The following is a 13,266-nucleotide window of genomic DNA, read 5'->3' as shown; positions in this document are numbered from 1 at the left end:
TGAATACAATGAACAATTACTGATTTTTACCGGGAGGAAAATAAGACTTCGTATGAATGATATGTATTAATGCACCAGGCAACATAAATATCAGGTAACTATTAATTATTTCGGCACTGATACGATGTGTATAATGAGCATTTTACACATTCTCATCCAGTTCTATATTTCTTGACAAGCAGTTGCTGGCACACCGTGGAAAACAACGTTTGAATTCCAATACTGCAATCATTCAATAACGGCAAAAGAAAGGGAGAAAAATAATATTAGTCAAAACTCTAGTGAACCGACCCTAATATAAAGGCAATGACTGTAGTAGTCGGCTTCCAGTAGATAACCCGGCCAACATGAATTACGTAGCTGTGTTATCCAACAGTTGCGATGGATCAGCACAGTACGGCGTAATATGCCGGGTGAAATTTAAACAACAAGGTCTGGAAGTATAATCCTTCTCCTGAGCTGCCTACTGTTTCCCAGGAGGATTTGGTGCCCAAAAAAATCACACAGCTTGAGTGAAGAAGCTAAGGGAATTACCTGGCACTCTGGATCATTAAGGGAACGCTCTAACTACAAATTTGCAACGCTCCCCATACGTTATATAGGCCGCCGATAATATAAAACCTCATTACTTTGACAAATAATGTTACGCTGGTATTCTACCGCATGTTCAAGGTCTTGAATGGGCACAGACTGCACAATGATCGATACCCTGCCTCTTCGAACAAACAAAACCAGACATTCTGTTCTAGATTCAGCTGTTTTTCAATTCCGCATTGTACATTCTACCTTCCTTGATTCCGCCCAGCATGCCTATCCTATTCTTCCCTTTCCTCTTTTGCCTGACCATCTCCCCTCCAAAAAATCCCCTCTTCAACATCCCATCGCCAATCTAAATTCTCTGTACGACCATTTCTCACCTCCTTTGGATATCTGCCAATAATACCCTCTCCTCCCCCACCACGTCTAGTACTTCCTCGTTTGTTTCCCATTTCGTCCTATCCACTTTTTCCATTCTTCTCCAAATCCACTTTTCAAAAACCTATCTACGCTTATTGTCTTGCTTCAACGATCATTCTTCCGCGCCGTACGAAACCGCGCTCTACATAAAAGTTTTAATGAGCCTTTTCTTAAGATCCTTCCCCAACCTCCTTGCCATCAATTACCTCCTTCTTGTGAAAGCTTCTTTGCCTAATGCAATTCTTCTTTCTATGCCAGTACTACTTTGAACATTTTGGTCACTGTCACGATAGGCAAACTAATTCAACTGCTCCAAATTTGACTTCCCTATTTTAACGTTTCATTAGTCTCCTTCTTTCATGAAAACCTCTTGGTCTTTATTTTATTTACATTGATTATCATCCCATGCATATCACATGGATAATGTAATAAACTCAGAATGCTTGTAAACCCTTGGCTGACTGGCTAATTAAAGCGGAATTATCCGCAAAACCTGAAAATTTATGATTTCTCCGCCAACTGTCATAACAATCTCCAGTTCTTCCCATGCCTTTTTACCACTTCCTCCACATACCTGTATATGATGAAAATGCCGGCTGGTAATGGACATCCCAGCCCTATCCCTCTTCCTAACACTGCCCATCCCGACTATTCATACGTCACTTGCGCCTGAGCAGTCTTGGACACATTGCGGATATGCCTCCCATCTCCTCCTATTTCAAGCAATACATACATTGATTCTACTAAATTTACTAATTTAATATATCGAACACTTTCTCGAATCGTACGAAACAAAAAATACATGCCGATTCTATTCTAAGTTTCTCTCTATTGGCGACTTCAACATCACTATGGGATCACGAGTGCCTCTCCTTCCTTAACCCAAGCTGATCATCCTCTAGGCAATGATTTGCCATTCTCTTATTGATTCAACGAAGTAACACTTTTACTGCGTGCAATATCAAACATACTGTCTCATAGTCCTCACATATTACTTCCATTCTCTTTTCTGGGATGGTAACTAACCCTGATCAGACAAAATCTTCCGCCCAAAATTTCTCCCTCCTGAATTCTATGAACTAGCCCATAAAAATTTTTCCTTCTTCGTTTTCTTCAACCCTATCAATAGTCCCCGGGAAAGTTATTTCTCCAAGCCAAGTATATTCCACCCAAATCTTTCACGTATAATATAACAGCCCGAGACAGTATTAAACAAAAGTGATGTTTGGAATGATCAGAACCACATTCATGATAAATATAACTAAGTCGGAGTGAAACCTCTCTGTGTAAAGATTAGGTACCTGATGCCACAATGTGGGCTAAGTATGACAGTATTAACTTCAATACTGTGTAATAATTACATATCATAACCACTAATGTATTTTAAAGTATTCCACTAAGAAACTTACGGCGGAATTACAGTTTTAATTAGGATCTAAGAGTTGATACATGATCCCCTGTGAAATTGTGCCCAGGGAGAAATTATCATGGCACATATCACGATACGCTTACTCATTAAAATAATTCCTTTTTAGATATTTTCTACAAGTTGCGTGGTTACTTAGTGGGTAGATCATTCGGACAAATACCATATATATCTACACTAAATCCTGCTACCCATCGTCGAGGGGTGTTGCAGAGGGTGCATCCACACCAGGCAATAATAATACGGGAAGAGTTAGCGTCCTGTACTGTACATAAAAGATTTGTAATAGCAAACAAATTCTGTCATATTGTGCAAAAAAAATTGAAAGAGTTTCATTCGTGGACAAGGAATCATTAACATTCGTATAGAGATCAAGCAGGCACAAAATTAACATGCTAACCCTATATAAATTGAAAACCAGGGCAAGCTCAAATACGGGTATAGGAGCAAGCATTATGGATTAGCTTGGATTAGTATTTATGCTAATAGTAAAAAAAGGAGAAAAAATTAAGCCTCTAAAGCTTACATTACCTAATGATTCTATTTATTCTCTAGCCGATGAGGGCCGTGGCAGTTGAGAGGGCCCCCGTTTTAATTACGGAGGAAACTAGGAAAATCCCATGTAAAACTTCTAATTGGCCTTATCTTTTGGTCACTAGAACTTTGGGGAAAATCGAAAGACAGGAGGCAGATCGAATCGAACATTGACCCCTTTTCACCCTGAATGCGTAAATTTCGCATGCCTAAAGGGGTTATCTAAAGGGATATTTTGGAGTTAGCTACACCCTCACCATTGAAAAAGAAAAATCTCGGTTTAATAACGGCACTGATGACGATGATATATTTAAAAACTTCTTCCTCGCTTTGATTAAGTATTCCCAACTCTTATTCAGCTATCAAGTAACGACCTCAGGGAAGATCTCTCAGAGCACTCAATTTCTTTTGAAAACCTTAAGTAGAGCCTATTTCAAACTTTCTCAAAATTTTAGCGCGGATAAAAATAAAAGTATTCGACCGCATGAGTTTTCGGAATGACGAATCTTTTGATGGGTTTGCCCGCACCGAGTGAAGAAGATTGTCTATCAGTTTCCCAAAATTATACCATTCAAATTGAAGCCCCGAACTGAGGTGGCACGCTGTTAACTTGGAGAGCAATTTGGAAGAAAGGAGGGACGGAAGACTACCGAAATAGAGGGGAGAACAAGGAATCCAATTAAGCGACTAATGTCTCTCTTCCTACAACTTTCCGTCACGGGGAATTAATGCTGAAATGGCAAAATCTTGGGAAGGAGTTAGCAATTTCTGTAAGATGGAACCAATGCTAATCGAGAAAAAGTCGAGTGACCATGGAAGGTAGTTTCTTCCGACTCAAAATGGTAAGGATAACGAAAAAAGTAAATCCATCCCAATTGAGAAATGATACGGCGGATAAGTTGGTCGTTATTTAAAATGCAACTTTATCAGTACTTATCGACGTACTCTACAATAAAATGCTACCCTGGGTCCGGGTGCATCAAACATTCAGTTGAATGTAGCTTGAGACCGTTCATTTACAGTTGAAAATATAAGAATAAACAACTCCAAAACAGTTAACGTAAAACAAGTAATGATGGAAATAATAATTTACTATAGCCATTATAAAATTTGTTGTTTCAGGCGTAACTTTATGGAATTTGCATAACATATTGAAATGTAATGAAATAATTGACTTTGTAATTCCACACACTTTATTTAAAAACACGACCCAGGTTTCGACGTCACCTGATGATGACGTTCAACGTCGAAACCTGGGTCGTGTTTTTATATAAAGTGTGTGGAATCACAAAGTCAATCATTTCATTACATTTCAATATAGCCATTATAATTAAAATATCATTAATAAGCCTTGCAAAAATCTACCATTGAACATGTAAGTGTGATATTGTATCCACGACTACAACTGCGACAACTCGTTACAAGTTACCGCGTTTATCACTTTCAATTCACTCCCTGCAATTTCAAATTATTTTACTCTTGATCAAAAAGTTCAAATTTTAAAGACATGTGACAGGTTTGACATGATTTTCATTTCAACGTTCTTTTTACAATGATGAAGTGTTGACTTATTTCAACATAAGGAGATCATGTTAATAAACCTAAATTCTTTTATGCAAGTAAAACCTTGCAATTATTCGAGTAGTATCCATACTCTCTCTTTGACCGGATGAAAGATTACGGAACATAGGTTTCATGTAGGAAATTAAAACTGTCACTAACACCAACTAATACTATACAATAAAATTGGATCTATCAAGCAGCTACAGAGATAATATTTGGTAATGACATAGGGCTGAACACCAATCTTACACAACAATTAAACATAATTTTTACTATATACATCTATGATTATGCGTAATGTGTACAAAGATCGGATAGGTAATATATTGTCGTTGCAATGGTCGCTCATCAGTAACCAAAGTGGAAGAAAAAGTTAAGTTAAGGAGTATCATTTGACCGTGCAATCCTACAAAGAGATACCTAAAAAACTTTTAAGCGAATAAATTATTAAACACACCACAATAATCATTCATAGCAATGACACCTAAAGTAATGATTAAGTGTAAGTAACATGCCAATGTACGAGCGATCGTTTCAAAATTAACGGCAAAACGCCACCATCTCTGTTAAGAACGACCACGACGCTGTTGGGCCTTGATGGAGAGAATTCGGCGGCCAGTGTGTGGTGGATTCGTGGGTAATACATGGAGGTTGGCGGGAGGGGCGCGGCCATCCGAGGGTAAACGACTGGAGGGAAACGGAATGGTCCCAGGGCGCCCGTGCCGAGATGAGTCCCTCGGCAGGAGTGAGGTGGTGGAAAAAAGGAATGAGGCGACTCACGTCGGCTGCACCTGTTGCTCGCGGACCCCCCTCGTCGGCTCCTCCGCCCGGTGAGTCAGAGGAGAGAGAGAGAGAAGAGGCAGGGCTGAGGGCGGGGCTGAGAGATTACATCGGGCTCGAGAGATGAGGTGAGGTGAGAGGACCCTGAACCGAAAGGTTGCCGGGAATTTCCAGTGATCGAGAGGGCGGACGGGAGGGGGATGACTGCGAGGCGAGAGAGTTGAGTCTGCTTCCCCACCTCCTCTCCCTCACGTTTGCGGCTGAGGGGGCGGGACCGTTCGACACCCCATTCCGGTCCACCACCCGACGGTGGGAATCGATGTCATAACCCAGGGTAAACGATCGAAGGACGTGCTTCATCAGTTAAACTCTTGAATGTATGCAGATCAACCCTTCCTTGCCATTACCAGTAACGGAGGGAGTCAGCGAAACTAATACTTTTAGAAAGGTACAGGACTTTTCTAGTGTCTCACCGAGGGAGTTATTAAGAATCAGCTATTAAGAAAATAAAAATCATTCTAGTATAATGCTGATACACAGTACATAATTTTAGCCCTGTATTACAATGATACTCGAACACGGGCGAGGATACAACGAGAAGTTAAAGGAAATTTATTTATGAACAGACGGAGATTAATAATCCTTTTCCTCTGGAACAATTTTTCGCGAAATAAGCAGTAGAAAAAATCACGCGCAAAACAATTCAAGTTTCACAAAAGTAATCGTACAGCATGTGAATAAACACAAATCACTCTAATTACAATCGGCTGGTAACTATACAACCCCTGCCACACACCTTCGTGGCGAGGTAAAGGATATATGTAGATGATACCGGCAGACGAGAAAACCCTGACGCACTCGAAATAAGATTAATGAAGTATGGTTTCCTCACAGCCCACGGCACAGGTCCTCGTGGCAGTTCGCATAGTATACGATAATGTAAGCGTAGTTATTTTGCTCCTATGTTATGTCCTGCGAGGCGCGATGCACATGGGGTGGATAGGCTTAGTTTTGAGATATTTGTAAACATCATTTCCATCATTTTGATGAATATATAGATAAATTATCCGTTAGTCACTATCACTCAAGTCACGCTTAATGTTTTGACACATACCTGTTGCGGAATCTCCTCTGAAACATACCCTGGCGATACAATCTACTAGATGAAGGGTGGTACCATCTACTAGATGTTGTTGTTGGAGTATTAATCCGTTTTCCTTTTGCGTTCACGGATTCCGCGTGGGAAGCAAGACCATAAAATCCTTCCTCGCGCAGGTTAGAGCCTACATCATTATGGGAATGTGCAAATAGGAGTACAAGTACCCTCTCCGTAGAATTGCTGTTGTAGGGCGCCGATGCCCGACTCGCTTTGTAACGCGAGCACAACTAATAACAATAATATTAATGACATTTATTTTTCGCAATAAATGCATGATAAAGGGCATATAAAATTATTCATAGCCTATATTAATACAGCGTATATACGGTCATCACAATAATTCTATTGAAGGAGTAAGGGTCTCAAAATCAATAAGTCCCGGGCAATAAATTAAACCAAATAACGTTATGCCTCATCAAAATATTACGGCGCTCAATAATGCTGCTGCTTCGGGTTGAATCATTGATTGCCGATGAGGGAGGAATAAAAGGGCGGCCCTCGGGTGATAAGACGAGCGGACTGTCGACCAAACTGCACCTGGGTTCTCACGGAAATGCAATATAACGAGAACAAACACTGAAAAATAAATATATCATCGAATGAGTCATGATTCACTCCAGTGCATCGTGAAAAGAAACCAGGCCGAACGCTTAATAGAAAATGATATACACCTGACTAGAAGTAAAAGTATACTATCAGCGCCAACACCTCTAGGAAAGAAGGATTATTATCCAAGATTTTATCAAATCAAGTAAAAGGAAAACCCGAACATCCTATTTTCGCTATGCTAAGGCTGAACTATATTCCAAAAATTACTATTCAGATCCATTTTTTAACAGGTTTAATGAATGAAACTGGCTGCATGCACGTGAGCGAATTCGAAGCATAGGCACATCATTTCGTCACAAAAAATTTAACAAGGGATTAAAAGAGAATGGTAAAATATTTTATACCTTTGTCACCAAGGCCGAGAAGCCGAATACGATAACTCATTCAGTGTTACCTGCATACTTAGGAGGCGCGGTTGCCTCGTGGGTAGAGCGTATGGCTACAGACCGGAGAGTCGAAGGTTCAAATCCTGGGAAGTGCGCTACCATGTAAATCTAACGTCGCCATTGTCTCTAAAATTCCGTAGCATTTGCACAACTTAAGGCTTACTTTGGGGTGAACTCTGCCCTCAAAGGATAGACATACGTTTGGATTGACGTTTGGAATACTCCTTAATGAGTGGATTTGAACTCATCTTCCATTGAACGAAATTATACATAAGTAAAGGTAAATAAAGTATGAAAACTCCCTAGGGATCTTAATGTACGGAAAATTATGGCAGCAAAGGATATTAGACAGTTCGTACACATATGGTTGTAATCGCGATTTATGATTTAATTCTTAAAACGCTTATTTATTGAGTTTCCAGGGCGGTTCAAAAGGTTCTCGGAATCACCGCCACATGCCAGCGCTAGCGTAACAAGTTTCCCCGCGTAGAAATAAGTAATCCTTTATGAGTAAACGCGTAACGTGCCAGTGCTCTGGGAAGAGACCTGTGGTGCGGACGCCTCTGTGCTGTTGTTCCCATGTAGCGATTTGTGAAGATGGAAAAAATTGAGATTCCAGCAATGATTAAATGCTTCGTAAAGAAAGGCATGAAAGCAAAGGAAATTCAAGTCAACTTTCGGAGCACTCAGGAGGACTCTGCTGCTCCCTCATAGTCAACTGTTGCCGAGTGGCTAAACGAGTTTAAGTTCGGTTGGGACAGCTTATATGATGATCAGCAAAGTGGTCGGCCAAAATGTGCCATTGCCCCATACATCATTGCAAAAGTGCACGAATCGGTCCTGAAGGATCGCCGAATGAAAGTGCGAGAAATAGCTGAAGATTTAGAGATGTCATTTGAACAGGCAGATCACATTTTAACCGTGGAAGGGATATGAGAAAATATTTGCTTGACGGGTAACACGACTCTAAGCATAGGACCACAAACGTATCAGAATGGAAATTTACGAACAATGTTTGACCCGTTTTAAGAGCAACCAACTGGATTTTATGAGCCGGTTGGTGGCCACAGATGAAAGAGATCTGGGCGTTTTTAAAGCTGAAAAAAATTCTTTAAACACGTGAAATAAAATTAATAGACACCGGTGTCACCGCGATAAGACGAATGTTTTCAAAATGGGAATCCATCTGCAACATTAGCGTAATTGCTGACATTATTTATCGTAATTTCTGTTGTATTAAAATGAAATTTAGAGATACCAACCGATAAATATACTGTTTCCCCAATAAATACAATTTTTTCACTCTTCCCTTAAAGGCCTCGTGTTTTGGCTCAATATTAATCGCGGGGAGCCATGAGCGGCGGAGCTCAATTCGGAGAACCCTGGCGAGACGGAGACGTGTCTCAAGCACCAAGAAAGAATACGTACGGCGACGTTCAGCCACTAACCGGTGAATGTTTAAACTCTCTCGTACACGATACAGCCACGCAATCGATTTCTCCTCGGCTAATACCGCACGGAAACTCCGGCGATCCTAAATCGATTCTCGGAAGGGAACCACGATAAAGCAAGTTATAATGTCTACAAGCACGACTCGAGTTACCTTGCAACGAGGAGGAACGGGATTAATGAGCAATATTATTTATTCCTCTCTTTATTCTATTAAATGTGATTCAACGTATATAAGAAAGTTCTGAGTTTTTGTGCATTGATCAATATTTATTTATTATTAACATTAAATACACTATCATAATAAATTTTAATAATACATGCCGGGAGTTACCATTAAACCATTACCTTATGCTTATGTTAGCATTACCATTAAACCATTACCTTAGGCTTATGTTAGCATTAAGGTAGGTAATGGTAATCAGTAAGTGATTACTCACAGGTCACTTTAAATTTAACAGAGAAATTCACCCAGATCCGAAAACGATTTGCAATAAAGGTGCCATTAGCCTCCTAAAAACGAGAAATAAAAAAATATGTGTATTTTGCAGGAAAATATTTTCGAATAAGACCGTTAAAGCATTAAGAGTACACAAAATAAGGTATTAAGAGGAGGTGGGAATTGATAGCAAGGATTTTAAAAAAGGAAGCCAGAAAACATTGGTGAAAACTCTGATATGAAGCCGTAGCTTTGTATGGCGGGGACACTTGGTGGTTGAATCGACTGGATATATATATATATATATATATATATATACTGGATATTGGAGGCTTTTGAGTGATGGCTGTGGAGAAGGATGGGAAAATAAAATTGACGTGCAGAAAAACTAAAGAATAGCACTACACGAGATAGCGTAGGACAGGGAGTTATTGGAATAAATTCAAAGGATACATGAAAAGACAATGAAGGGTATATTTAATGGCCATGGAATATTGAAGAGAGGGGATAACGTACGAAATGCAGGGTATAGGAAGGAGGAGATGCTGGATAAAATAAATGGAAGCAGAAAGTATGAGGATATAAAGAAGGATTAATGGTATTTTAGGGTGCCGAGTTGTGCTGTGTTAGGTAACGACTAGAAATATACCGATTGTTGGTTCGAATATATCCAAAACCTACTTAAACCGGTAAACCGGCACTGACGAAAACGGCCCCTAATAGTATTATTTATAGTACGTTTACCTGTAAATACAAATATCAGTATATTTTGCTATAAAAATGTATTTACACTGTTGAATATTACTTAATTGAAACAGGCATTACTTAAATTTCAAATCATATTTTTTGATTGAAGGCAGACCAACATCTTCCAGAAGACCTACCACTAGACAGTAACTTTTTAAGAATAATTAGGAGCTTACCAGCGCGGAAGGCGCTGGTAAGCTGATTAAAGCCTTCAAAGAGCAAGCTTTCTCTTTGGAGACGCTATGGTGAATTTTTCAGAATATCATCGGGTTATTGCGAAAAGGCGGCACCATCCAGACTCCGATGACCTTAGGGTAGCGCTCCACGAGAGGATATAAACTACAGAGAGTGACGGTAGAACAACGTCAGCGAAACTTAAGACACGAAAAATCTCCCGGAATAAAGTTCGCAAGCACACGCGGTTGCGACCCGATTAACTGCCAGGTTTCCCCGGCGTTCTTGAGCCTTCCTCATTTGCTTTCTCCGTGAGTTCCCACCGCCCAGCGGCGGAAGGAAGGGACGACTCCGCGGAGGGATAGGGAGAGTTGCGTGACCCGCGACCGGATGCTCCCCTTAACAGGAGTGCACGGCCTCAAAGGCCCACCCCCTGCAATCCCAGAGCCTCTAAAAGGCCCTCTCTCTCCCATCCCTTCTCCGACCCCGAAGCCGCCGTCCGCCCCAACCTCAACGGCGATGCCTAAGGCGGCAGGTACCTATGGGAAGCGTCACGTGCCCCCCCGCCCCAAGCGCACGAACGAAAAGTTTCGAAGGCCAACAACGGTGCGCTGATGCTTCACCGATAAAGCAGCCCGGCGAATAAAAAATAATAATAATCACGGCATAAGGATGGTGTGCAGCTGCCACGTTATGAAATGCGTTCCGACTACAGCGTCCGTTGCCGCGCTGCCGATACCTACTTTACGAGGAATTAAATTTTAATGGCCGACGCCGAGGAGAATTGGAAGCCTAAGGGGAGGATTCATCGGCGAACAAGTTAGTGATTTTATTGCCATCTCAAAGGAAATTTTACGAGAAGGAAGCACGCCTTGGGCCTCATGATGCCGCCATACCATTTTTAAGGAACACCAGACTCTTTCGGGAGTCCAAATTGAGTACGTCATCACATAGTCCTCTCCGAGTAATTGCAAAATACAACAATCTCATTTAAGGCACTCATTTTAATATTCTTGCATGATCACCATTATAATTTTACTCTTTGATTTATGAGGTTATAACTTACGATAGCATACCCACAGGAGTTTCACTAAAAAATACAATTACCTTAGATAAATTGAAATATGAAATGAAATTATTTTTATAATTTTATATGGGAACTTAATGGCCGATTTCCAAGTGGAAAGAAATATTACCCTAGTAATAACATAATAACAGCATGACCGAAAACATAAACCTAACGAGTAAACAGGTCTATTATTTCTGTGAATGAAACCTTTAATTTCGGCAAAAAAAACAAAAATTCGCAAGATGAAGCAATACCCGATTGTCATAAAAAGATTTAAATTCAAGAAACTTCAATAACATGACTATAATGTGCAAAAGGGATTCATAAATGTATGATGAAATATGTGCTCAATTGCCTTCCAAGTAGAAACCTTACAGATGAGGAAAATAAGCCCTTCGTTTGGCAGGAAAAAAATTTTATTGAGATAGCAAAATGGGAGGCCTCAATAAAAAAAGGATAACGAGAAAAAAACCGAATGAAGTGTTTTCTTCAAGAGCTGAAGAACGTGGAAATGACACGGAACGTTAATGAAAAGTCATTGATTGAAATAACAGAAATTATTTATCTAAGAGAAGTGGACGGCGAACAACTCTTTAAAGGGAGCCTTGTTAAATATACCCGAGAGGGCTCTAAATATCCGTGATTACAAGAGAACAAAAGAAGAGGAAGGGGCCAAAAAAGCAAGCGTTTCACGGTTAAATTAGAACACCTAAGGGAGAGGAGCGCGGATTGGGGAGAAAGCAGCTGAGCGAGTAACTCGGATCAACCGAAGGGGCATCACTACCTCCTATGTCACGCCCCCCCTCCCCTACCGACTCCACTCTTTTATTTTTCGCGTATGTACCACGCGAAACTCATTACCGCTCGCCCATACTTCATTCGTGGCACGTACAATGCGCGCTCGCTACGACCTGGGAACGTCATCCCCTGCCTCCTCCCAATCTATCTCCCCAACCCCTCCGACTTCCGCCCCCTCTCCATTCCCAGAGAAACTCCCCAAACCCCACCTACAACTCTTTCTCATTCCTCCTCACCTTCCTCCACGACACCGAGCGCCCCCCGCGCTTCGAGACGCGAAATCGATAGGTTGAAGCGGAAGGAACCGTGTAGAGTAGGGTGCGCTGGTAATTGCAAAACACGAGTGACATTTTACCTGACGCCCGTTAACATTTTCCATTGAAAAATCTTCGAAACCTTTCATCAACACGCCACGGCTAAGTATCCCTGGATACGGACCGTCGTAAAGTCAAAGGGATCCCTCGTGTGCAATATTGGAATAGATTCCTCGTGTGCAATATTAAAACAGGATCCTCAGGTGCGATATTAAAACAGATTCCCCATGTGCAATATCGGAATATTGAATTTAGGAATACAGTAATATTGAGTAGCGACATCACTTTGGTAAAAACAATGGAAGTAATCCAGGGTGGCATTTTATGCTGGAATTAGAAAGCTTGACTGTATTCCACACAGATGGAATGCCCGGGAATCCGATTTTTAAGTTCAAAAGCCTTCAGGAACTAAACATTCAATGAGCGAAATAATTTCGGATACGTCCTCAAGCTATGGACTTTATGAAAGGACGGCTGATGACCATGGATAATAAGTTTTAGCCCCGTAGTCAAAGTTCATCGATAAAAAAATTCATCACAACCATTAATCACTTTGGTGAGCACATTGAAAACGCTCGTAAACGAGGATGGGAGTTTATTTCCCCCGTAAAAATGAAATAGTACTATCATTCGCCAAATTAATTTTGTCCACCCGTTAATCCTTCCACACAACAACACTTCAAAGAAAATTCTCTCCATGGTTTCTCTTGCATTTTTCCACATCTCTCTCTCTCCTGAGATATTTTTTCTCATCGCTCTTTTCCAATACTGGGCGAGGAGTGGCATGAAGCCTTCGATAGGTTGGTTTGGGTCGAACGTTGCTCGACACAGCATAAAGAATGATAGCAATCCTGCTCATGAC

The sequence above is a fragment of the Hetaerina americana genome, unplaced genomic scaffold, assembly GCF_022747635.1.
Source record: "Hetaerina americana unplaced genomic scaffold, ioHetAmer1.1.p SCAF_1, whole genome shotgun sequence".
Taxonomy (NCBI): domain Eukaryota; kingdom Metazoa; phylum Arthropoda; class Insecta; order Odonata; family Calopterygidae; genus Hetaerina; species Hetaerina americana.
Note: the sequence above shows the minus strand (reverse complement) of the source record.